This window comes from Leptonychotes weddellii, chromosome 3, assembly GCF_054177405.1.
Source record: "Leptonychotes weddellii isolate Sample4059 chromosome 3, ASM5417740v2, whole genome shotgun sequence".
Classification (NCBI taxonomy): Eukaryota; Metazoa; Chordata; class Mammalia; order Carnivora; family Phocidae; genus Leptonychotes; species Leptonychotes weddellii.
Genome location: NC_138371.1, coordinates 92,236,535 through 92,262,175, shown reverse-complemented (window position 1 = coordinate 92,262,175; position 25,641 = coordinate 92,236,535). Strand labels below are relative to the sequence as shown.

The 25,641-nt window shown below is 42.6% G+C and overlaps 1 long non-coding RNA gene across 1 annotated transcript in view; it reads left to right on the top strand.

Annotated features, from left to right (window-relative positions):
- Positions 1–8,556: 8,556 nt before the first annotated feature.
- Positions 8,557–25,641, top strand: part of LOC145720576 (uncharacterized) — a 47,265-nt gene continuing 30,180 nt past the window's right edge. Inside the window, exons 1-3 of the long non-coding RNA XR_014143643.1 lie at positions 8,557–8,873; positions 11,590–11,702; positions 14,414–14,514. This is a non-coding gene — a long non-coding RNA (uncharacterized LOC145720576). The remainder of the gene's footprint in view (positions 8,874–11,589; positions 11,703–14,413; positions 14,515–25,641) is intronic.

The following is a 25,641-nucleotide window of genomic DNA, read 5'->3' as shown; positions in this document are numbered from 1 at the left end:
CTGATTCTCAAGCCCCTCAAGCAGGGGCTTGGACCCATTTTCTCCAAATTGAACATGCCTAGATTATTGACAACCTCCTCCCAGCAGGAGCCCCAGAGTAACCTCCCTCAGAGGAGCCCCTGGGCAGAGGGGAGCAGTAGGAGGCCTCTCAGAACCCCGGGGCTCGGGCTCCACCTCTGAGATTACCTGGCACGGATGCTAACACTCGTTCTGCTTTTCATTCTTGCATTGGCCCTGAGGACACGTGGAATTTGAATATGACCAATAATTCTCTTAACTCCCTTGCTTTAATAGCTATCAGATGGAAACCCTGGTTCCCTTTATTAAACTAGGCTGGATGTCACCCAGAGAACTACTGTGTGGGGGAATTTCTATCTTGGATGCTCTTTTTCTTGGTTGACTCTTTCCTTCCATCCCTGACCCAGCTTTACAGGGGGCATTGCCCAGGAAGGCAGACTCTCCAGGCTCGCTCCCCAATCATCCAGCTACTGTTTGGATAGAGGAGGATCTGTAGTCTCAAGTCCAATTCCGAGAGGAGTGTTAGTCAGGCTGCATCTTAGTTGAGGAAAATCAAATCAATTATTTTTAAAAGTGAGTAGCTATCTGGCTGAACCAGTGGACTGAGTTTCAAATGGGCAGACTTCATGGCAGACACGTCTGTGTCCCTGGGTCTTGAGCACATGAGTCCATCTCTATTCTCTCTGAACAGCGCCCCCTCTCATCTCCTGGCTGAAGGGATGGTAGCGGGGGGCGGGGGGGCTACTCCAAAGAGGTGCCACCTACTTCTTCACTGGTGTCCAGGAAGCATCAGTGGGTGAGGGACAGCCTAAGGGTGAAGCTGCTTCTCCCCAACTGCACCGGGGCCTTTAATAGGCATGTGCCACGTGCCAGCCACCGGGCTGGAAGCTGTACACCGTTGATCTCCTTTTCTCTTGACCAACAGCCCTGCGGAAAACCACGGCTACTCTGACTTCACAAATGCTCAAACCAGGCTCTGTGGGGCGGGCATGGTTTGGGTTCTCCAGCAGGTAGACGCTGGAGTTCGAGGTGCAGGTGTTTACTGCAGATCAACACCCATAAAAGGATGGGGAAGAAACAGGACCGGGCAGAGAGAGAAGGTGAATTTCAATGGAGTTCCAGCAAACACTCAACCAAACAGGAGAGAGTTTGTCCATCAGGACTGTCTCATGGCAGCTGAAGTGGGTGGGACTTTCTGCCCATGCTTGAACCAGCCACCAGGTGTGGTCGCCCTGGGAAGGGTGTGAAGGGTGTGAAGGACCTGCAAGTCCTTCCGTGAAGTGGGATCTAGACCGTGCACCTCTACGCCTCCCTGAAGGCAGCTCAGCCAAACTGATGGCAGCTCATGCTGGGGCTGGATTTTGTACCAAGGTCAGATTGCCTGCAAAAGCCATGCTTTCTCCACTGCACCATCACACTGAGGAGTTGGGAGTTGCTGGGTTAGGAGTTATTTGCCAGCATGAAATATAACCCTTCCTCTGTGCCCCTGATGGGGAAGCACTCTGACTCATTTTAGGACCTCCTGAAGGAGTGGTCAGCAAGAGCCTTATGAGCACCTGGAACTACCTGTTAACTAAGGTGCCACTGCCAAGGGCAGCCAGTCATGTTGTCTGTAAATCTGGCACCTGCCTCTGACTGAGTTTCCAAGCCAGTCGAGCCCAGGACCCCTTACCCACAGGGGGCATGCCGGGAAATGCCCACCGGCTGTCTTTGCCGTCCTCCACTCCCAATCCATGCCTCCTCCATGTTTCCCGGGTTTTGGCATTTCCAGCTGTCTCCAGCATGGATCGATCCTTCTGTTTCTAAAGGTCAGCCATTTCTTCGGTAGGCGGGGAATGGGGCAGGAACCATCAGCTGCGAGTTTGCTGACCATTTGTCAACAATTTGGGGAGGGAGCAGGACAGACTCTGAGGGAGAGGCATGGGGAAGCTGCTTGTCAGATGCTCCAGCTCTGTCCTGTCTAGGGGACATCCTGGGGCTAATTCTTTTTCCTTTGAAGGGAAAATAGGAAAAACGATCGTTCTCTTCCGTGGGCCTTCATTGACCAGCCTCACAGTGTACTGTGTCTAGGCTGAGCTCAGCAGGTCTAGAACACAGTAATGGCTCTCTTCGGTCAGACCCAGGGCTCGGCAGCTCCACAGGCAAGGAAGGCCCCTGCTTGTTCTGCCATTAAATTGCTTTGCGACCTCTGGCAAATCACTTCTCATCTCCGGGCCTCAGTTTCCCCCATTTACTTGCACACTAAATCAGAGAAGCAGTAATAGAAGTAGTGTATTAGTTTCCTAGGGATGCGGTAACAAAACGCCCAAAACTCGGTGGCTTATGATAACAGAAATGTATTGTCTCACCATCCTGGAGGCTAGAAGTTCCAGATCAAGGTGTCGACAGTGTTGGTTCCTTCGGAGGGCTATAAGGGAGAATCTGTTCTATGTTTCTCTCCTAGCTTCTGGTGGTTTGCTGGCGATCTTTGGCTTACAGATGCATCAGCCCGATCTCCATCTTCACACAGTGTTCTCTTTGTGTGTGTGTGTGTGTGTGTGTCCAAATTTCTTCCTTATATAAGGACACAGTCATATTGAATTAAGAGCCACCCTAATTACATCATTTTAACTTGAATACCTCTGTAAGGCTGTAAGGACCTTACCCCCCCAAAAGGTCAGATTCTGAAGTACTGGGGGAGAGGGCTCCAACAGACCTTCTTTTTTAAGGGATATAGTCCAACTCGTTTCAGGTTATTAAAACACTGGGTATTTTGCTTTATTCTGTTTTATTTTGAATTCCAGTATAGTTAACATACAGTGTTATAATATTAGTTTCAGGTGTACAATATAGTGATTCAACACTTCCATACATCACCTGGTGCTCATCCCATAAGTGCCCTCCTTAATCCCCATTACCTATTTCTTCCCATCCTCCACCCCCTCCCCTCTGGTAACCAGCAGTGTGTTCTCTATAGCGAAGAGTCTGTTTCCTGGTTTGCCTCTCTCTCTCTTTTTTCTTTTGCTTGTTTTTTTGTTTGTTTCTTAAATTCCACATATGAGTGAAATCATATATTTGTCTTTCTCTGACTTATTTCACTTAGCGTTGTACTTTCTAGCTCCATCTACATTGTTGTAAATGGCAAGATTTCATTTTTTTGGTGGCTGACTGATATTCCATTGTATATATGTACCACCTCTTCTTTATCCATTCATCAGTCGACAGACGCTCGAGATGCTTCCATTATTTGGGTGTTGTTGATAATGCTGCTATAAACACACGGGTGCTTGTATCCCTTTGAATTTTTGTATTTTTGAACTTTTGTATTTTGGGGGTAAATACCTAGTACGGCGATTACTGGATAGCAAGGTAGTTCTATTTTTAACTTTTTGAGGCCCCTCTATATTGTTTACCACAGTGGCCACCCCGGTTTGCATTCAGCACTGGCCATCTTTGAAAGGCCCTCACAGAGCTCACACTCTGAGCTCCTACCTGATGGAGGCACCCACAGGCGGTCTTGGCGGAAGGCAAAATAGTCTTTGGGACCAATGAGAGCTAAGTATCTGCTCTAATTAGCCATGTGGCTCAGTCATCCCGGAACCCATGAGAATCATCCTGAAACATCCATGCCTTTGCTGACCCACCATGCGGAGACCACACATTGACCTCGGTTTTCCATTGCTGTAAACCACTTCATCGAGGCCCTACCTCATTCCAGGGGGTGGGACAACAACAAGCAGCTGGTCTTGAGGTTGTCAAGTATTTTGAGCTTTTATCTCATACATAATTGCTCACAGAACCCCAACCTATAAAATGAATCAAACCCAAGCTTCTCTTAACATAGATCAAGGCAAAGTACTTTGGAGGCTGAAGAATAAGCTACAGAGATTCTGTGGAAGGAGTTCCTGGGAATCTGATTCATGGCCTTGATTAGGGGAAAAGTTGTTTGGTGATTTACTTTTCTTCGGGGGACATTGATGACATCAGTTATACCAGTCGTTTTGAACTTTAGCACCCGCCAAGTGATCAGGGGATGTATGCGATGCTAAAGCATTGGCTATCAATGAAGAACAGTTGTAAAGGTAAAGAATAAGGGAAGACAAAGCCATTTTGTATCATATTGTGTTGGTGAATTAATGTGCTTTGCTTCACTTACTATTGCTGAGTCATTTAATCAGCCATTTGACACAACATTCTTTTACTCAACCAACTTTGTCCTTGTGGCAATATCTTTATCTCTCATCTATCTCCCAGGTGTGGGAGTTCTTCACCCTCATCCCGGTGCTTTGGCTAGGTAGGGTTTGGTTGGGTTTCTCTGGCTTGGGAGGTGGTTAGAAAGAGGATTTATAGACCCAGTCACTTGTAAAGCTGCGTTAATAATCTGTCGACATTCTTTTGTGATGTAGCATGGAGACACGGGTTCCTTTTTGTGTGCATTGGTTTTGGGGCAAGCAGGATTCCCACAGAAGTAGGGGAAGGTCGAGTCATGTGGTGGGTTGAGGACTGGGCAGAATGTCAGGAGCCCTGGCTTCTGGGCTTTGTTCTTCCACTAACAAGCTGTGTGACCTCGGCTAAGTCACATTGCCTCTCTGGGAACCAGCTTTCTTACCTCAACAGTGAGGGCTTAGAGTAGGTGATTTCTACAACCACTTCTGACTCCAACATCTCAAGATAAACTGTCATTCCTACCACTCAGGCTGCGTTTGCCTGGAAGGTGCTTCCATTCCTATCCAGAGGGCCCTTGTGTGAGATTTTTCAGTATGGGAGCTAAAGCAAAAAAAAAAAAAAAAAAAGAAAGAAAGAAAGAAAAAGAAAAAGTATTTTATTGGTATTTTCTTTTCTAAAAAAGAAAAAAAAAGGATTTGATGAGAGCTAGTCTCATCTTGTCCATCATAAGGGAAAAACAGAGGCTCTGACAATCCACGACTTTCAACTCCAACTGTGGGTATTAGTACATCACTGCTGAAGGCCGTTTTGGGGACGGGAGCTCTGAGGCAGCCCCAAATCAAGGAGCGAGATGGACCTCCCAACCTGGCTCCAGCACCAACCTCGTCCACCTGTTTCTGTATATCCCACCCTCCCTGCCCCCTTGTGCAGGGAGAGAAAGTTCTCCACATCTGAAGTCAAGGCCATGACCCACCCCCCCAGCACTCTGACCACACCAGGAGGTGGGGGAAGGGGGACCTCACATCCTTCTTAGCAACTCACAAAGGCCACTGCAAATCGCTCTTGGCCATTGCCCAAGCTGGAAAGAACATTTTTTCCCCCAGATCATTGTTAAGACTTTTATACAATCACACATTCTCTTGTCTCACATACAGACATACGCTGCCAGAGAGAAAAACTCATCCCTGAGTATTGGGTCATAAATTATATGAGGTACATTTCATTATAAAGTACATTTCTTTAGTCCTTTATGAATGCTCTCCATTTACCCCAGGGGGGTTGTAATGTACTCTGACATCTTACTTTCTTCCAAGAAGCATTCCTTCATATTGTTTAGTATGTGGGGGCCTAGCTGGGCAAACAAATCCTTCGCTGGAAAATGAAGGCATTCGACTCCTGTATAAATGGGAATACAATCATGCATCTATGCCCGGGCTCTGGGGAGGTCACATATAATCTGTAGAAAAACTGGGTAAATAAACATCAGTGAAAGAAATGTCTGGTGGGGGAAGGGGGCTGCATAAACAGCACAAATGCATAATTGTCCAGAAAGATTGGAAACCCAGAAAGATTGGAAACCCAGTGATTCTCCAGCCAGAAAGACGGGAATGAGTATTTTATAGCAAGTCAATCCTCGTTACGTCTGGTTTTTAATTTTGATACTTTGTTTAGGTCCTTCTCCTTCCCGGCCCCTGCTCAATCCTTCTAAGGCCCTCAGTTGCTCCTCCAGTGGAGAACCGCAAAAAGGGACACAGTGGAGCAAATTAGAAACCACGTCGGGGCCTCCCCATTTTCTTCAATTAACAAAGGCAGATGTAGGGGGGCAAGAGTTGGAGTGTTCGGGTTTTCCTGAACCCAAAATGCTTCAGTTTTACCTTGCAGAAGATCATAAACCAAAGCTCATAAAATTGAACTCAGATGAAGAACACTCCCGTCTTTGGAGTGCTACTAAACAATCTGCAAATTATTTAAATTAAACCAACCCAGCCTTCGACATCTGCACACAAAATGCTTAAGTTCCAAGTGCAACTTTACTGGCATAAGAAAATAATAAGGGGAGTTCAATTTGTGTCAGCATGGCTCAGGAAAATAAGATATCATGTCTTGCTGTCTGCTTGATGTCAACTTCTCAGATGTGAGCCCTAATGCCTCATCCTAGACTGTCCGCACCAGAGCCTGCCAAACAGAGAAGTTCAGCCAAAGTTCACCAAGCTACTACCAAATAGCTTTTTCCCCCCTCCTTTTTCAATCATTAGAAACCTTCTGTTTTATATTGTGCACACGTGATTGCATCTACCTCTTAAAACATATATAGCTCTATTAGCTTCTCCCATTCTTCGGGAACACTGTCAGTTCTGTTTGGTGACGAGTGTGTTCTATGGCTCAGAGTTATTCAGCTTGTTAGCTCCCATGGCCTGTGCTCGGTTCCATCTGAAATGTTTGGTTGGGATACACCGATGAAATCTGTAATATTTGAGGTGATTTGAGAGTAATTCCTTACACAAATAAATAAAGCACGCATGTGCACATGCGCAAAAGAGAGAAAGAGGAAAAAAAAAGGCAGACATCAATCAATCAGTCCGTCTCCAAGATTGATCCAGAAATGCTTTTTCAGCCCTCTTTCCCTCCTCGCCCACATCAGAGGCTCACTCAGGGCGTGTCGGAGAAGTTGCCGATAGAATCCCATCCAGCCCTGGAAGAATCCCCAGCCCAGACCTCCATTCCTATCCCCCCCTTCAGCTGGGAGGCCGAGACTACCAAGAGGGCAATATCACAGGCCATTTTTCTCATTTTCCTTGTTTAGTCTTGATTTACTTTAAATGACTGCCTCTTTCATTCCTCCCAGTGAAACTGTGCACTCACACTTTTAACCATGCAAAACCAACATTTTAATGCTGCTGGATGATGTATCAATTTAGGGTCCTGGGATCACCGAAGAGCTAGAATTTCACTCATCAGCAGAAATGCAGGTTTAGTAGGTGTGTGAAGACAAAAATAAGCACAGTGAAGTCTTTGATCTACTGTGTGCATATTCCATAAAAATACCTTTCCTATAGTGTAACATGTCACATTTAATCTATGTTCCACCCTCAGCATCTTCCTCCCAAGCATCACTTGGTCCTTTCCGAAGACCCGAACACCAGGGCTCGAAGCAGCGTTGTGGAAGGAAAGTCCTCTTTGTTTCCATTTGGTGGTGGTGCTTGGGGTGGGGTGGGGGGTTTTTCACACGGCAGGAAGAATAGCTTCACAACCTATAACCTTCAACCTCATTCCTGGGCCACTGCCTTCTCACTGGTTTCAAAGACTGCGAAAATCCTGCTGAAATTCACATTTCAGGTGAGTTACAGCTGATTATGATTATTGTAAAAAAGCTTCCTCTACATTGAGTATTGATTTAGAGAGCTTTCAGGCTCACGCTAACTATTGTACCATCGATAGCTGAGTATGGTTTAATTAAGCAATTTGATTAATTGTCACAAATGAATCTGGTCTCAATATGAATATTAAAATAAGATAAATCCTAAACTATAGCAATATTAAAAGCAGTAACCTTGTCACATGCCGATCGTTATCATCTTGACGTCTTTTTATCTTTCCTATCATAAAATAATTCAGCTTAAACCTTGCTTTTAAAGGAACTTGTCTACTGATTCATATTTCACTTAATCTGGTATCAATTACTGGCCTAGATTTGGAAATTCAACGTCTGCGTAGACAAAATGCCTTAATACCGTAGATAGTAGCTGGTTTCTGGGTTCAGCCCGAAATGGCATGGTCAGAAAAGTTTAAAATATTTTTGCTAGACTCAAAGATGAGCAAGATTAAAAATTCCCAAATGTGTATTCTGGACTCCCTCCAAAAACATTCCATCTTTATTCATTATTGGATATTGTCTTGATTAAAATTCCTGTTGGTTTGTTCTATGGTTAAGTAGTAATCTTGTATCTTAGCATTTGGAATGTATTGGTATCATGTGACACGCACAGAGTCCAAATGAATATAGAGAGATCTCTTTCACAAGTCAACAAGGAGGACTCAGCGCGTTCAGATTTCAGCAGTGCTGTTGCAAGGGGGGAGGGCGGTTTATCTGTTCAGCACATTCTTTCCAAAAAGTGAGTCAGAAAGAGAGCTGTTCAAAGCAAAATGATTTTTTCCTACCACACCAAGGTCCTGAATCAAGGCAGATTTCTCTAGAGGAAATAAGATATATTTTTTGCCCTTTTCTTTTCCTTTATCTCTTTCTGTTCTATTTCTAGCATTTGGTGCCCTTTATTGCTAGTTTTACCCAGTAACATGTGAAAAATGTATTCGACAATGCAAAGCAGATGACTTGGTCACCATCTTCTGAGTCACCGTTCTGTTCTCTGCATTCTTGCAGATGCCTTTCAAAACCAGAAAATGATTCTGTTAGGAGCCAGTGAGAGGGGAAATGAAAATGAAAAAAATGGGCCTGCTTATGCAGCCATACAGACACTTTGTGACGTGTCCCCCACTGGCAACCTGCTTGGCGTGGGGTGTTCCCAAGGACCCCAGGCCGGGGTCTGGATCCTGCAGAAGACCTAAGAGAGCATGGGAGGCTGCAGGACTTTGGCAGACTTGGCTGGCCTTTTGCTCTGTTTTCCAGCTTAAAGGCCACTTGGAAGTAAGCTCTGTGGCCGAGAGGAAAGGGGAGGCTGTGGCGGAGGTCTGGCTGGGTTCCTTGAGCTGAGGTAAGTTGTCACCACCAAGCTTTTAGGGACAAACCCAACTTTTAGGTAGCTTGTCAGGTACACCAAGTCACTGAACCCCTAGCATGGTGGACGGGGGTGTCTCATGGCATCGGATAAGGATACAATCCCAGCGACATGATTCTGGAGCAGAGAGACATCTGACTGCTTTAGTGACTGAGAAGGAGCACACAGCAGACGCTCAATACCTTTCTCTGCGTCAGGGGGCTGGTCTCTGCCTTGGGGGAAGTGAGTGGACCAGATTGTGTTTGGTGAGGCTGACTTACAGGTGAACTTGTTCACTCAGCATACCCCCTCCATGCGCAGAAATACTGACCAAAGTCAAGAAGCTGCCCAGTTTGTTGAACACAAGCTCCAAGAAGAAGGCTTTGTCTGTTTTTTTCCCCACCCTAAGACGAGTGCCAAGAACAGTGACTACACATTAATATTCGTCCATGAATGGATGGCATCATATGAGGGTTCTGACTCAGAAGTCAACCGCAATGAGCCCCATGACCCTTGAAGCATGCTCATTATTTTAACGAGCCAAATTTTAGAAAGACTGGACCAAGAAAGGGACAGGACTAACAATCGTTGGTACTTAGTATGTGTCAGGAAATTTCTCATGTTCTTGATGAATAGGTACTGTCCCATTTTTAGATCAGGAAACTGAGGCTTGGCGAGATGAATTCATTTGCCTATGGTCGCCTAGCTAATGAGTGGTGGATCTGCGGTTCAGACTCAGGACTCCCATGGTAGAGTGGTTTCAAAGATCTAGTTACTGTAATACTTCATTATTAGAGGTTCACGGCATCAGCATTTAGGGACGTATTTGCCTGCTTGCACTCGATGCTGGAAAAATGTTTTAAATTCTTTTTATGGGAAGTTTTTAGAATTTTGAGATTCAAACCAGATTAAGTAGGTGAAAGTGCTTTTTTAGACTTCTTGGCTCGACACTAAAAAATTTGTTCTGAATCCAAATCCAATATAAGTTGTATTAGCTTTTTTCTAGCCAAGAGTTTACAGAAGCAAGAAATAAATCAACATGCCTCCAGCCCCAAGGGGTGATGCGGAGGAGAGAGATGGATGTGTGATCAGGTCTCAGAGGGCTCGGGCTTTAGTTCCAACTCTGCTGCTGAGCAGCTGTGTGATCTTGGCTGGGTCACTTCACCTCTCAGGATGATAAGTTTATCAACGGGCAAATAAAAACTAATAACCCTTGCTTTGCTTACTGGTTAGAGACAGTTGGAATCGAGAGATGTCATGGAATTCAAATACTTTCCAAGCTTATAGCATCCAACTGAGAAAACTTTTATGTTTGTGATGAAAATGTCCTATATTCTGTAATAATGGGGTTTGAGCCTTTTCCCTTCTACTTAACCTAATTTTACTAATTTAGTTTAATTTTTTTAAAAGATATTTATTTATTTATTTATTTATTTATTTACTTGACAGAGAGAGAGACAGCGAGAGAGTGAACACAAGCAGGGGGAGTGGGAGAGGGAGAAGGAGGCTTCCCGCTAAGCAGGGAGCCCGATGTGGGGCTCAATCCCAGGACCTTAGGATCATGACCTGAGCCGAAGGCAGATGCTTAACAACTGAGCCACCCAGGCACCTCAATTTAGTTTAATTTTTATCTTAGTTGACAACATACACTTTTCACACTTAAAATTTCATTTAGCTTTTTCGCTAAGGTAAATGGAACTTTTCCCCCTTTGTTTGGCATTTGTGAATAGTTTCCTGATTTTTTTTTCTTTTTAATTTTAGCTCAATCAAGATTTACTGTTTTTCTCTAAGGCAATGAGTCCAAGTACCCGAATTCACCTCAGAGGGGACAGAGAGTTGAGTCGATGTTTCCCTCTGTACAGGTTTCTCAGGTTGGCCCCAGATATGAAATATAATTATGGTGTTTTCTTGCCTGATATTAAGACAAGTCTGAGGAAGTCTGGCGTACATTCCTTGGGCTCATGAGTAATTATGGTGTTGGTGATGATCAGCTACTTTATAAGGTCTTGGGCTGTTGGCATTCTGGTTTTTCTGTAATGCACATAACCCATGAATCTAATTACCACTGTTTTGGTGCCTAACAAATATGCTTCACTTGTAAACCTTGTATTTATGTTCAGATGGGACTGGAGGGTGTGTGTTTGTGTGCGTTGTAACCACCACAGCCCAGAAGTTCACAAAAATATCCCCCAAATTCCAATCAGCTTTTTGGTTTAATGGCCCATGCAGTTGATATTCTTCTCTTGGTTGGAAAACTATTTTTCAAGTTCTCTTTTTCTCCACTGCCATTCTCCTCCCTTCCTGTCTCTCTGTAAACTTTATAATACTGTGTTTGCTTTTGAAAGATTAGGTAAGAGGGAACACGTGTGTGAAAGTCGTGGCCACCTCCCGTGTGCTGGGGGCCAGTGAGATTAAGGCCAAAGGCCAAATGACTTCGGCATCTGACAAGTGTGTGGATCTCATTATGGCCATTGGGTCTGCGGGGGCTTAGAGAAAAAATCAATGGATTTGCAGGATGCATGATCAACATTTGGTGAGAAAGCAAGTCTTCCACGACTTTGTTTCTAATGCGTGGCAGAGGTATGGCCCTCCCAGATTTTAATTTTGTCTCCTAACAGTAAAGTTCCCATCTACCCTATACGTTTAAGGATTCACACAGCTTGAAGAAGCATTTGAAGTGATCTCATCTCATCTCTATTTTATAAATGAGTAGCAGGAGTGCAGGAAGAAGAAAGGAAGCTTCCGAAGGCCTCCTCACTGCCAGATTTCCTGTCTGCCAGCTGGATGTCCATCTTTTACACCTGCTCTCATGGCGCCAATGTCCAGGTATCCATGGGGAGCTTTTGAGCACCTATTCTGAGCTTGGCAGTAAGCGGCTTGGTTTGGGGATCACCGAGACGTCATTAAGGCATAGTTTTGGCCTTCAAGGAGTTTGGTAGCAAATTGGAGAGCCAAGACGAACACGACACAATGGCCTCATTATCATTACGGGAAATGGCAGCCTACAGGTCAGAGTTGACATCAGGGGAGCAGTGGACCAGTTCCTCAAGACATTGGGGTGCAGGAAATGGGGAAGACTGGTCTACCCAGAGGAAACTTGGAGGGAGAGCTTGAAGCAGGTTTTGAAGGTTTGGAGTTTTGGAATTCCAGGAAGGTGGCAGGGCTTGCAAAAGGCTTGGGGGCCTTGAGGAAAGCGTGTGAGTGAAGCTTCAAAGTGAGGACAGGCCCACTTCTCATTCTCGATCTGTGTGTGGAAGACGTGGGGATGAGGTAATGACCGCTCTGATCAGGGACATGGGGAAGGCAACAGCAGGTGCCCAGGAAGCCCCTTCACCCAGCAGGTGCCGGGATGAGAGTACCATCTACAATGCCAACTTCTAGAATGACTCATCTCTTTGCCTTCTTCTTTGAGAGGTTTGCTCCGCTCATGCGTATGGCTTTTTCCAGGGGGGGCCAGTGCGGAATTTGATTGTGCACCGTTCCGAGGGCGAAGCTGGAGACAGAAAGAGGGGCAGTTGCCCCACGAGACCAGGATGTCTTAGGCTAACACTAAAGTGCCCAGTGACTAGGTGGGGGAGGGGTCTGCATCCCGACTTGGTGTCTTCCTGCTTCCGAACTCCGGCCAAGCCACTAACACAGTCCAAACCTCAGGGTTCTCACCTGTCCTTTAAAGAGAGAGTAACACCTGCCCTAGCTACGGCACACCGTGTGGCAAGAAGCCCATAGGAGAAGATATGCGCGCGGGAAACAGACTGCAGTCGCCGTCAGGTCACAGCGTTCTTGCTGCTGAGATGGTGGGGCATTTGATGCAGGGAGAAACTGCAGGAGGAAGGACTATTTCTTTCTTTTTTTTAGATTTCATTTATTTGATAGAACAAGAGAGCACAAGCAGGGAGAACAGCAGAGGGAAAGGGAGAAGCAGCAGGCTCCCTGCTGAGCAGAAAGCCTGACGTGGGGCTCGATCCCAGGACCCCGGGATCATGACCTGAGCTGAAGGCAGACGCTTAACAACTGAGCCACCCAGGCGCCCAGGACCTATTTCCTTCCAAGGAAGTCCCCGTCTTCGGCCTTGCCACTTAGAGCATTCTTTCACTTCACTTTTGTGAAGTGCCCCCCCCCACTCCGCCCTGTTTCAGAAGGAATAGAATGGAACTAGCTTGAGGATTCTGCTCAGACGGATGACCATGAGCAGTCTTAAACCAGAACTGATCGATGCTGCTGACAGAGCCGTCAGAACTGGGGTGACTCCACGCAAAGCTGAAAAAAATCAAGGAAAGGATGGCGGGGTGGTGGGAGGTGGGGCAGGGGTGGTAAGATGATTGTCCCTCCAAAAAGAGGAGATGGTTTTCAAACTGTATTTTTAATATATTTTCTAAATTTTAATGACAGCTCCGTCTGAAACCATTAGCCGTTTCTAAGGTTCTCTGAGCAGGGTTTTCCTTGGAGATTGGCTTGATTATAGGTTTAGGTCTTGATTCCTTTCTAAACGTAAAGAATCAGTTCATCTAGAGCTCCCCAGGTAGTTCCCTTCCCTACCCCCCAGGAGGAGGAGGCCTGAGCTGGAAGCTGTGGCTAGCTGGAAAGAGACAGAGTGGGGACCAGAGGTAAGGGGACTCCTAGGCCGGTGAAAGAAAGACTTTAGAAACATAAATAATGGACGCCAACTGGTCTAGAGAGTCAGAGGCATGGAACTGTGTGTGGGAAGGGCATTTATTGAGTGCTTGCTGTATCCCCAAACCTGTTTTTTATTCCAATTTTATAGGATCAGAGTTTAAAGAAATCTGGATTTTTTCTGGAAGACAATAGGAATTCAGTGAAGGGTTTTTCCTTTGCACAATGACCCAGATACAGCCTTAGAGAGCTCATCTGGACTGCCAGGCGGAAGATGGATTTGGGGCAGAGGCTAGGAGTGGGAGGGCAGTGGGGGGAAACCAGGGGGAATCCCCTGAACTAGGGCAGAGGCAGTGGGCAAGGATCAGATTTGGGGAATAATTTGGCAGCAAAAGTGTAAGGAGTTGGCCTTTGAGATAATAGTCCTCATAGTGTTGGCTCCTTGTATTGCCAGCATCCAGCACTTATGAGATGCTTGAGCTCACGATTTTGGAATGCTTGTTGATTAATTGCTTGGTTCACTATATTTCCTAAAGAAAAAGGTCACTGTTTAACCTATCCAGAGACGAGGACCAAAATTTACCCATAAAGATGTTTATTACAGTGTCATTTTTAATTGTAAAATTATGTCCAAATAGGGAAAGCCTCCTTTGTTGGAGAGAATATTTGCAATTATTAAAAATCATGTTTTCAATAAATACTTAATGACACAGAAACTTCTAACAAAATGTTAAGTGTACACATAATACAAATTACATATAAATAGTGTGCTCCTGATTCCATGAAAAAAAATGCATGCACAGAAAAAAGAAGGAAAAAAATATTATCAACATGTTAATCATAATTCTCTTGAGTTATAAAACTAGAACTCCCATTTATTTTCTTCCTCCTGTATTTTCATATTTTTTCAAGTTTATACCATGGAGGGGTCGAAGTTTTCAAATCCTAAGGATAAAAGTCACTGTGGAAGACAAACTTAAGGATTCAGAAGATTGTGTTCAAGTGTCAGTGCTGCCTTATGACTCAGGTGAGTCACTTACCTTCTATGGTCTATAATTTTCTCATCTGTACAGTGGGCATAATAACATCTGCTTGCTAATTACAGGGCTATTGTAAATGTCAAACAAAATAAGGGATGTAGAAGTACTTTGTTACTGGCATAAGTTGCTCCAGGAATATATGAGATTCTGGTTATTGTGAAGTTTCCTCCCCTCATGGGGACTCGTAAGTGGCTGCTAGAGGTCCTTCCAGGTGAGTAGCTGGCAAGCTAATCTGGAGAAGGAGAGGAGGAGCTTACTCCAGCTTGAAACCATGGTGCCTGAATGAAGACCATCAAGCCTAGCCAAAAGTAATTTCAGTGTGTTGAAGAGAGAGTGGAGACAATCCTGGAATGTTAGGGAAAGAGGAAGACATTGGCCAAAGAGGACCTCAGTCCTGACAAGCCTGTTGGGATCCTATGTCTGCAAGGCTGGGCTCCCCTTCTAGCTCTGGGACTCCAGTCTTGAGTAACATTGAACCAGACCTTACTTACTCCCTCTGGGCCTCGGGATCCTCTGGCAAATGGCAGCTTATAAGGGCTGGACCTTACCCCCAACCTTTCCCAGCACTTGTTCTCATATTCTGTGGAATCATCCCTTTCATCACTGCTGTAAAAAGGAGTCACTGTTAACAATTCAAGTGAAGAGGTGAATGAAGAATGAGTGGAACACACACAAAGAGGGGTCGGGAGAATGGGCAAGCCAAGAGATGACATTATGTTGCAACCAACAAACGTGTATTGAATCTGTGTGAAGTGTAGGACTTTGTGCTTCCTACTGAGGGTTCAGAAACATGGGTCCCAGTCCCTGCCTAAGTGGAGAGAGAACAACAAGGACATCATCATGTTCTGATTGCCAAGAACGCTTCACAGAGAGTGAGCACCCAGGAGATCAGGAGTGGATGACAGGTGGACTGAGGAGGAGTCAAAGCAGATAGCAGGTGGCTGGGCAAAGCCTCCCAGCTGGGAATGAAAACAGAGCCCTGGAAAGAAGATAGGTTTAGGGAGGACTCAGTTGACAGCTTCCGCCAGGTCGGAAGCTTCTCGTTGAGTTATCTTCGACAAATCACTTAACTAAATGAACCTCGGTTTCTTCAGTTGTGAAAATGAAGCAAACAATACTTCATGGGCTGTAGGGATGGTTAAATGCAGGAAAGGAGATAAAGTTCCAGGCATATAGTAAGTGTTCAGAAAATAATAATTTTCTTTTTCCTTTTTTCTTTTTTTCTTTGAGGCAGATAATGTCTAGCCCTGGACCAGTTGATTGAAAACTGGTGGCTTAAGAGCTAGATCTCGTCTGTAGATATTGTTTTGTTTGGATCACAGAGTTCTGGCTTTCACTGTGTTTTTAAAACATTTAAATTAGTTGGAGACACTTGAAATTGGGAGATTTCATATAAATACCCAGATTTCCGACGTCTCTGGAAAACTCCAATCTGGCCACAGGGGCCCGTGTTAGCACTTGGCACTTACTGGCTGGCAAGGAGTCAAGGCAGCTCCTGTGGGTGGGGCCACATTCCCTACTTCTCTGCAGTCCCCACAACTCCCTACTGAGCCCCAACCCTGAGGCCAGTGTCAGCTGCAATCTATCATTGTGTTTGCACTGTTTTTTTTTTTAATTCTTAAATTGAGTTAAGAGTTGAGTGAAATTTCTTTTTATAGCAAAAGCAGAAAAACGAAAGATGTGCCAAGAACATCATATGTTTCAAAAACAAAAACAAAAACAGAACAGGAAGAGAACTTATTTCTCTGGGGAAGTGAAGAAAATTCCTGTGTTTAATATGCAGAGAAAGCGTGTCTGTATTGAAAGAAGACACTTGGCTTGCTTCTCTGTTTATATTACCTGCCTGGTCCTTGTAGACATTTGAGTTTGTTGCCTTTAGCCTGGGCCACTTGCTCCTTTCCGTATGTGCTTGTGGAAAAGATCAGTCCCTCTTTATAATTTCCTGCTGCTGTGAAGGGGGAAATTCTGACAGAACTGAAAAAACCATGTGGACACCAATGGTGGTTGCCATGAAGTCCATTGAATTGGCTACTGGACAAGGTCTCTTGCCTCCACAAATATATGTCCATTTCCCATGAGAACATACACTTCTTGGAGATATTTTCTCCTCCCAGAATTTCCTGATTAGCAACCCCAAGACCAAAGATAACTCTAAGCCAATGGGATGTTGGCTGGGAACGAAGGGAAAACAATGGTTTGGAAAGGCATCATCTCCTAGAAATATGACATGAGTCAAAAATGTGAGCCATCTGTGTCATTTGAAATTTTCTAGTAGCCACATTATAAAAAAAATTGAGAGAATAAAGAAATTTAATGTAGTGTTTTATTTTACCTAATTTATCCAAAATAGTGTCATTTCAACATTTTAACATGGAATCAAGATAAAAAATAATTAAATGAAATATTTATACTTTTTTCCCTTCTGAATTAAATCTTTGAAATTTGATGTGTATTTTGGATTTACAGTACATTTCAGTTTGGGCTGGCCACGTTCACAGAGCTTGCTTGCTTCTTATGGCCAGTGGCCACTGTGTTGGATAGTGCAGGTTTCGAAGATAGAGGGGGTTATCCATAGCTATAGATGCTTTACTGGCTTCTTGACTTTGCTGCTAGCTGACCTTGATTGGTCAGACCTTGGTCTATCCCTTCTTGGTATCCCTCACCCTCTCTTATCATGTGCCTATACTTACTCCCCAACTTGAACAGTAAGCAGGCAACCCCATGCTGTGTTTTCCTCTCCTTGAAAACTCTTCTGGATGCAGCGTAGTGTGGGACACTGTAGGAGGTGCTCACTATGTTTTCTTGACCTGGTGTACTCTTTTTCTCAAATTGAGTTTGAGTTCTTCCATGATGGGATATTCGCAGAACTGAGTTCTCTGTTCTGAAGCAGGGTATTGACTTTGCTCCTGTTGAAACTTCCAAGGTTACTGATCCAACTGGAACTTAGACTTTCAGTGTTGACAGATGTTCATTCATTAATTCATGGATTCATTAACAAACATGCCAGGCATAGTACTAGGCACTAGCAATTCCAAAGATCACAAAAGCACATTTATAACTCAATAATTGCTCAGTATGAAAACCAAACAAATGCTTTTTAGCATGACAGGTACAATTATGGATTTGGAGAGAGAGAGAGAGAGAGAAAGAGTAAGGGACATAAATGGAGGAGTAGCCCACTGGTTTGGATTAGGGAAGGCTTCACAGAGGAGGTGATGTTGGAGCGGGGTCCTGAGGAATGAGTAGAAATTCAGCAGGCAGCAAGAAGGGCATGAACTTACACTTGTGTGGCCAGCACATGCAGAACTCTGAAAGAGAGCCCCAAGTTGGGGCTGATGACCAAAGCAGATGGTCCAGCTGTGTCTCTCCATTGTGAGTTTATAGGCAAGATTATAGTCTAGAGACAGCTAGTTTGATATTCACTTAGCCTTCTGTTTTATTGTGACTTTACCAAGATGCCCCAATGTGTGAAATATCTAGCCCTATAACCACTTCAGAAGACGTCTACTCTGTGCGTCTTACAGAAATTTAGACAACTTTACTTGTTTGTACACAGGGACTTCTTGGGCCCCATATAAAAGTCATTTCTATAGAGTACCTTCAACAGACTTCTGAATAACTCTCAAAATTAAGTACCATTAAACCGTAACCAAAATGTACATGTGGATTTGAAATGTGTCAACATGTGTTTTGCATCTTTCACTTGTGAAATTTATGTATCTTGCATGGCCTTTGGACAGACCCCATGTGTTTCACATATGGTTGGTACATTTCTTATTAGGAATGGTATAAAGAGGGTCAGGAGAATCAGACTACTGTATTGATAAACATAAGGTTTGAGATCCACTGATAAAAAATGGCTCCCGAGACACCCACATTAGTGGGAAGAACATTTGTCTTGGGAACGTAGAATTTTATGGCTGGAAGGAATCTTGGAGAGAATCTGGTCTAACCCATTCGTTTTACATCTAAAAAACTGAGACCTCAAGAGGTTAAGTGACTCACCCAAGGTCCTCAGGTATCAGTGGTAAAGCAAGAATGAGAACTGAACCTTCCTGATTTCCAGTCCAGTGCTTCTTTCTATTTTCCACACTGCTTTGCTCATGATTCTCATTAAAAGAGCATTACTGTTTTCCAGCTTCAAATGATTTCTGGATAGCAATTCGAGAGTGTTTTCCAGATTGCAACTGTGAGGACATGGGAAAAGATGGAAAAGTGTGGGAGCAGAGTCGTGTATTTGTGACAGGATTGTAGCTCCAGGGCCTAGCAGGATGCTTAGCACGTAGTAGCTTCTCATTAGCGTTTGGGGAATGAATGAACCACACCAATAACCAAGATGAAGGCCAATGTGCCACCAGAATCTGTGGGAGTGCTCACAAAGATTACAAGACCTATAAAACTAAAATGAGAACCACAATTAGGTGGCCAACATACATTTTGCCAACAAAACAGGGCAAGCTTGATCTCCTATAGAATGTGTCTCTACCCGGAGATGACATTCAAAATACTTAATGACCATGACCACACAGGCACCAGACATCAGAGTAGAGGCTGCTGTGAACAGTTGGAACGGGAGACGTACAGTACCGTCTCCTCCCATTTTACTGTCCTTTTAGATGCTCCTAATGTGGTTCCCCTCCCACTCACCCAATAATTCTCTTTTCTATTGTCCCCTGAGAGAATGAAACTCCAATAAAACTACAGAGAAAAAAAGGAAATAAGGATGAAGGATGTGGATATTATTACATGGAAGCTGTAGTCTCAGTGAGCAAAAATCTGTGGGTAGGAAGAACCCTAGTAACATTGCATGCTGGAGTCTAATTTGGGGGTACTTCTTCAATGAGTTTAGAGTCAACAAGCCAGGGAATTAAAAGAGGACATTTATGGTCATGTATGCAGTAGGGTCTACTATATGGGCATCTGCTAGATACTGGAGCTCTGGATCTCTGTGCACATCCTTCTGCCCACTAGCTATATACCTGGGAAGGGGTTTATCCCAACCCAAAGTGTCAGCAAGTGGGGTGAAGGGAACTATACAAACTACACCTGCTGGGGAACACTAAGTCTGACTGTGTCTTTGGTAATTTTAAGATTAGAAAGCAGGAGAAACCCAACATGGAACATATTAAACAAATGGCATAACAAATGATGGGGAATAAAACATCAAGAAACTTCTTGAAACACTCTGAAGGATGCATGAAGTCTTGTTTCTATCAAATGGGAGCAAAACACTATGAGGAAGAAAGAGCCTAAAATGATGATAGTGAGGACTGCAAATAAGCTGTTTTATATATAAAATAATAAAACAATATATAATTGTAGAATGGAAATCCTCACTGAAGACAGAAAATAGCAAAATTGTTGATGCAGAAGACTGAAGCAAAAATACTAAAGACAAACTAGATAGTCCCCCACTCCCACCCCTGAATTGAGAGAAAAATTAACACAGTAATGAATAGAACAGCAACATAGAATAGAATCAAGCGTATGGACTCTGAAGGTGTATTCCCTTCCCGCTAATAACTAATCTCTCTTTTTCACTATCGTCATAGATCAGCCTTTACAAAAACTATTATTGGAAATGTAAATAAGGAAGTTTTCCTGCTAGATAGAAAGACCTGGTTGTATATACTAGAGGAGCTTGTCATTTCAGGTCATATTAATTAAGAGAACCATTCTTAAAAAGGTACTGGCAAGTTTTATTTTTATTTTATTTTATTGTGTTATGTTAGTCACCATACAGTACATCATTAGTTTTTGATGTAGTGTTCCATGATTCATTGTTTGCGTATAACACCCAGTGCTCCATGCAGAACATGCCCTCTTTAATACCCATCACCAGGCTAACCCATTCCCCCACCCCCCCTCCCCTCTAAAACCCTCAGTTTGTTTCTTGGAGTCCATAGTCTCTCATGGTTCGTCTCCCCCTCCGATTTCCCTCCCTTCATTTTTCCCTTCCTTCTCCTAATGTCCTCCATGCTATTCCTTATGTTCCACAAATAAGTGAAACCATATGATAACTGTCTTTCTCTGCTTGATTTATTTTACTTAGCATAATCTCCTCCGGTTGCATCCATGTTGATGTAAAAGTTGGGTATTCATCCTTTCTGATGGCTGAGTAATATTCCACTGTAGCTTTCAGAAAAGAAGGAGCACTGGAGGCATCCATGGGGGGAATAATTTGTTTCCCTGACTACAAGGGAACACATTTTTTACTGATGTCATCCTGACCCTCTGCTATAGTATATGACAGAAATAATAGGGTAATATTTGTGAAACTTTTGAAGAAAAACATTGTAAGTTGAGAATTTTATACTCATGTGCTAGAGGACTTCGATAATATAACCACAATGTGCCTTTCTTTAAAAAGAGATAGATCAAAAATAAGACACTGATAATGGGGAAGTCATGATATAAAGGGGGTGCTGTAGATATTCATGCTCTGCCCCTATGGCCTTATAGGTCATCCATAGGCAGAGACTCCCACATTTAGATCACTAGCCCTTATAGTAGGCTGAATAATGGTCCCCTATAGATGTCTACCTCCTCATCCCTGGAGCCTATGCATATGTTATCCCACATGGTAAAAAGGACTTGGCAGATGTGACTAAGTGAGGGATTTTAAGATAGATTATTCGGTATTATCCAGCTGCGCTCAATGTAATTACAAGAGTCCTTATACGGGGAAGGCAGGAGAATCAGAATTAGAATAGTAGGAGACATGATGAGAAATTGGAGTGGTGTTAGGAAGGGGCCATAAACCAAGAAATGTAGGCAGTGTCCAGAAGCTGAACAGACAAGGTAATGATTCCCCCCTCAGGGCCTCCAGAAAGAACTAGTGCTGTGGATAGATACTTAGACTTTGATCCGGGGAGACTGGTTTTGGAATTCTTTTCTCCAAAACTGTAAGATAATACACTTGCGTGTTTTTTAAAAGTTGAGGAAAATTTGCATAACAGTTAACCACTCTAAGGGGTACAATTCAGTGGCATTTAGTGCATTCCCAGTGCTGCGGGACCACCACCACCTTCTAGTTTTAAAACTTTTTCTTTGTTATTCCAGAAGAAAACTCCTACCCATTAAGGTAATCACTCCCCATTCCAGCCTCCCTCCCTGGCAACCACTCATCTGTCTCCGTCTCTCCTATTGCTCTTGACTCTAGCAATAGACTCTATTGCAGTAGACTCTTAATTCTATTCCTGCTTACACTCTTGCCGCCATTTTATCAGTGCTTCCTGTTGTATCTGAGTCCTCGCTTGTTTCTTTATTTTTAAATGAGTAAATCATATCATGTCAGTCTCCTACTTAAAATCCTTCAATGGCTTGCCATCATATTTAAAATAAAATCTACCACTCTTCTTATGTCCTTGTGATAGTTAATTTTATGGGTCAACATGACTAGGCCACAAGGTACCCAGACATTTGTTCAAGCATTATTCTGGCTGTGTCTATGAGGGTGTTTCTGGATGAGATTAATATTTGAATCAGCAGACTGAGTAAAGCAGCTGTCCTCCCTAATGGGGGTGGGCCTCATCTGGTCAGTTGAGGGTCTGAGTAGAACAAAAGGCTAACTTCCAATAGTAAGAGGGAACTCCTGCCTGACTGCCTTGGGCTAGGTTGTTAGTTGGTTTTTCCATATTTCTCTCTCTCTCTCTACATACATACATGTATGTATATATATATGTACATATACTTATATACAAGTATGTACATATACAGGTATATATACATATATATATAAACAGAATGAAGGGGAAAGAGATGGAGATAGAGATTATATATATAATAATATACATCTCTCTCCTATTCGTTCTGTTTATTTGGAGAACCCTGACTAATAGCTGACTAATACAACACTCTGCCTGTCCCTCTGAAGTCATCCTGAGCCCCTTTCCTCTGCTCATCATGCTTGAGCCTCATTGTTTTTTTTTTCTCTTTGAGCTGGGACTCGCTCTTCCTTCTGCCTGGAAGCTCTTCCCCAGATCTACATATGGGTGGTTCTATATCATCATTCAGATGATTGCTCAAATACTGTCTCTCCAAAGAGAATTCTTCCCTTACCACCTAAGTGAATGACACCCTACTCTTTCTATTACATTATTCTGTTTGGGATTTGTTCTTCACTGCAGTTAGCTTTAGCTGGACTTACTTTGTTTATTTATTTAAAGTTTATTACATATTTATTGTCTATTTCCTCCACCAGATTTTAAGCTTTATAAGTTTACAGATTTTGTTTTATCCCTAGTACCTTGTCTGTAGTATATGCTCAGTGTGTATTTATTGAGTACATAGATGAATGAATGCAATCAGGTTTAAATAACTTTTATAAACCTACCTGCAAAATCAGAAGAAAATACCAAGAATAATTATGTCCAACTCAAGAATACAATAGAAAAAGGAAAGTTGGGGACAATTCAAAGCTATTAAATGTACAATACTTATCCTCTGAATCAGGGAATCGAAGGAGTCTAAGTATCAATAACTAGAAAAAACATGGAGTAAAAAATAGGGTGTGTATATATCATTTAAGTCAAGGAGAAGATTACAAAGTACATTCTTGGTAACAAAAGACAGAAAAGAATAAATAAGATTTAAAAACAGAAGCAGAAATGTACATAAAGACAAAAGACCAAACATATTTATGAGCCAAACATAAATGATTTACCCCCTATAAAAAATGAAATACCTTCAAATAGGTTTAAAATATCCAACTGTGAAGTGAGTACAGCAAAGTGATGCAGAAATCCTAACAACAAAAAATGGGAAAAGATTTACCAGGGAAGTGTAAACCAAAGGAAATCAAGGTGGCGATATAAATTTCACACACAGTAGATTGCAAGGCAAGCTGTGTTACATGGGATAGAAAGAGTCCTCTTATAATGATGAAAGGTGAAATATTGTTTCTCTAAAAAAAGGGGCAAATCTCTCATAAGTTAAGTAATTAAAGTAAATAAGAGAAAAAACACAAATGAAATTAAGGAGAAGAAAAGGATAAATCAAAAGACACAGGCATTTCTTTAAAGATTAAGTGAATGTTATGTACATTTCTTTGCAAACAAATGAAAGTATTTTGAAGGAAATGACAATTTTTCAGAAAAATATGAAGAATCCACTTTGACTCAAGAAAAAACAAAAACCAGAAGAATTCATAACCATGCAAATAAAGAATTTTTTAAAATACCATTTCTTCAATAAGTCTCTGAGATAAGAAACTTTGACGTGATACTTTAATCTTCCAAGAACCATAATTTTCATGCCATATGAAAATTTCCTGAACAAAGGAAAAAATAGGAAAGCTAATCAATTGTCTTATGGAACTAGAAGCACTCCAATATCAAAACTTATTAAGTATAGGGGCGCCTGGGTGGCTCAGTTGGTTAAGCGACTGCCTTCGGCTCAGGTCATGATCCTGGAGTCCCTGGATCGAGTCCCGCATCGGGCTCCCTGCTCGGCAGGGAGTCTGCTTCGTCCTCTGACCCTATCCCCTCTCATGTGTTCTCTCTCTCTCATTCTCTCTCTCTCAAATAAATAAATAAAATCTTTTAAAAAAAAAACAAAAAAACTTATTAAGTATAAATATATTTTAAAAAGCTATAAAGTAATACCATATATGAATATGTTTTAAAATTCTGAATTAAAGGTGAGCAAACCAAATTCAATAATAAAAAAGAACATTTATTCATGAGATAGTAGGGCACATTAGGACATCTATCTCAATTCTAAGATGTACCTTTTCCTTTTCATGTTTAAACATGTCTGAAATTACAATGTATTTTATGACCAATGGAATATAATAGTATAATATAACTCAGGTCACCCTTACTAGATGCTAAAAGGGCATTAGACATAATTAAACACCACTTCTGCTTTTAAAATATTTAGGAAACTCGCAATAGTAGGATTCTTCATATGAAGAATACCTAACTCATACCAACATTTTACATCATTGTAGCAAAATACAAGAAGTATTTCCACTGACATCGGGAACAGAATAAGGATGCCTACTTTCACCATGAGAACAATAGAACATACAACAGGAAGTAGTAGAATTATTATTGAAAGAAGGTACATTTACTGAAATGTGCAAATGATATGATTATATGCATAGAAAACCCAAGATAATTGACAGAAAATCTTTTAGAATTGATAAGAAAGTTCAGCAAAATTGCCTGATACAAGATAAATAGGCAACAACAGTAGATTTCCCAAACGCCAGCAATATCCAGTTAAAAGGATAATAGGATAAAAAATATCCATGTAGCAGTGGAAAACGTAATAGTTAAGCAAAACAGTAACAAGACATGCGTGGAATCTACAGGAAGAAAAGTGCATTTCTTTTTATTTTTTTCCTTTTTATTAACATATACTGTATTATTTGTTTCAGGGGTACAGGTCTGTGATTCATCAGTCTTACACAATTCACAGCCATAGCACATACCCTCCTCAATGTCCATCACCCAGCCACCCCATCCCTCCCACATCCCTCCACTCCAGCAATCCTCAGTTTGTTTCCTGAGATTAAGAGTCTCTTATGGTTTGTCTCCCTCTCTGGTTTCATCTTATCTCATTTTTCCCTCCCTTCCCCTATGATCCTCTGTCTTGTTTCTCAAATTCCACATATCATTGAGATCATGTGATAATTGTCTTTCTCTGATTGACTTATTTTGCTTAGCATAATACCCTCTAGTTCCATCCACGTCGTTTGCAAATGGCAAGATTCATTTTTTTGATGACTGCATAATATTCCATTGTATATATATACCACATCTTCTTTATCCATTCATCTGTTCATGGACATCTAGGCTTTTTCCATAGTTTGGCTATTGTGGACATTGCTGCTGTAAACATTGGGGTGCATGTGCCCTTTGGATCACTACATTTGTATCTTTGGGGTAAATACCTAGTAGTGCAATTGCTGGGTCATAGGGGAGCTCTATTTTCAACTTTCTGAGGATCCTCCATACTGTTTTCCAGAGTGGCTGCCCCAGCTTGCATTCCCACCAACAGTGTAGGAGGGTTCCCCTTTCTCCACATCCTCACCAACATGTCATTTCCTGACTTGTTAATTTTAGCCATTCTGACTGGTGTGAGGTGGTACCTTATTGAGGTTTTGA